This window comes from Protopterus annectens, chromosome 3.part0 (genome assembly GCF_019279795.1).
Source record: "Protopterus annectens isolate FY-2018-M chromosome 3.part0, PAN1.0, whole genome shotgun sequence".
Classification (NCBI taxonomy): Eukaryota; Metazoa; Chordata; order Ceratodontiformes; family Protopteridae; genus Protopterus; species Protopterus annectens.
Window position 1 is genome coordinate 529,649,105 of NC_056731.1, and position 1,818 is coordinate 529,650,922.

General features: G+C 42.5%; 1 non-coding gene across 1 annotated transcript; it reads left to right on the forward strand.

The window, feature by feature from the left end:
- Positions 1 to 500: 500 nt before the first annotated feature.
- LOC122797398 lies at positions 501 to 666 on the forward strand. The gene has a single exon (XR_006364119.1). It is a non-coding gene; the product is annotated as a U1 spliceosomal RNA (small nuclear RNA).
- The last annotated feature ends 1,152 nt before the right edge of the window (positions 667 to 1,818 follow it).

The following is a 1,818-nucleotide window of genomic DNA, read 5'->3' on the forward strand; positions in this document are numbered from 1 at the left end:
TAGTCATCTGAGATTATTGTCTTTGTGCAGTAGTCATTGACATTGCATCAGTCTTCAGTCCCTGACATAGCAAGAGCTCTATCACAAGTTACACCTCTATGAACTGGCCTTTTGCAAAAGCTGCACCTGTGAGCAGTAGCTGATTAAGAATAAATGGCAATGAAGTTAGGTTACAGGGTAGCCTAGGCTTGATGACCAGGCTGAATCATGGGCAGTTTCACACATCCACCTTCCCTCTCAGTCTGTGTCATTGTAGTAGAATGTAGTCGTAAATCTCCCCCAGGTATATCTCCACATCACCTTAAGTAACCATCTTCCTTCAGACGGCAGAGCTCATGCACATTACTATGGTCCTCTGTCCTTTATATAAAAGGAGGTCTGCCAGAAGTCACACCTCTGTGAAATGGCCTTGCGCAAAAGCTGCAGCTGTGAGAAGTAGCTGATTGAGATCACTGTCTTTGTGCAATAGCCTGTGGACATTGCAAAGGTCTCTGACCCTCATACTTACCTGGCAGGAGGAATACCACGATCAAGAAGGTGGTTTCCCTAGTATGAGGCTCTTCCATTTCACAGTTTGGTTGGGTTGACCCCTGTGATTTCCCCAAATGTGGGAAACTCAACTGCATAATTTATGGTAGTGGGGGACTGTGTTAGCACAGTTCCCTGAGTTTAAGTTAACAAAATGTTATGTTTCATTTCTTCTAGTGTGCCTAGCCTGCACTTTTATACATACATGTTTCATGATGCAATAAATGGCACCTTGATTTTTTTAGGGGTTGGGAGTGTGGCCTAATGGTTAAGGTGTTTGCCTTGCAAGCACAAGGTGCAGGGCTTGAGTCTCACAAGGGATAATTGGCTAGGCTTAAAATGGCTCGCAAGGACAGTTAGGTTAGTACTAATTTATGAACCTATGAACCTGTATAGCAGGAGCTCTGACACAGGTCACAACTGTGCATACAGGACTTGTGCAAAGACTGCACTGCAGAGCAGTTGCCGACAGACGTAGACCAATGTCAGTGTGCAGTACCACTGTACATTACATTGTTTCTCGATCTCTGACAGAGTAGGAGCTGTGCCACATGTCACTCCTTTGCTAACTGACCTTGTGCAAAGGCTGCACATTTGAGCAGTAGCCAACTTTGTGCAGTGTATGCAAATTTAACATGAAGAGCCTTGCTGTATATTATAGTCAGAAGAGTCCCTGCTGTGTGCTGGAAAGTGGCTGTTACTCCCCCACCCATGGAGTAGTCAATAAACTGTAAGGACTACTTTCCAAACTGACCATGTTCCTCCACTGGACTATTAGGCTATACTGTGTAAATCTCTTACTTTAGTTTTCACCTCCAATCTTGCATATATCCTCCTAATCAACCCCATAATTTTATCAGGGAATGCAAATGCTTCCATTGCTCTGCTCATAAGGTCCCAGGTTAATCTGTCAAATGCTTTCTCTGCATCAAGACCCACCAACAACAGTGACATTTTTTTACATTCTGCTTCCCTCTGGACCATCAGTGTTCTAGTAATGTTGTCAAATGTTTGCTTCCCCTCCACAAAACCATATTAATCAATATCTATCAATTTTGTCATCAGTTTTGCCTTTCTTTTAGCCATTATAGGCAAAAGCACTTTATAATCATGATTTAGTTTTGAAAGGGCCTGAAACAAGCCCTTCCAGATCTTTATCACTTTTTTCCCTCTTGGCTTCAAAACTTCCACAGAAATACCATCTATTCCTGTGAACATTCCTGTAGATTGGTTATACATTACTATTTTTATCTCAACTCCTCCTATTCTGTTAGTAATTGAGCCTCTTCT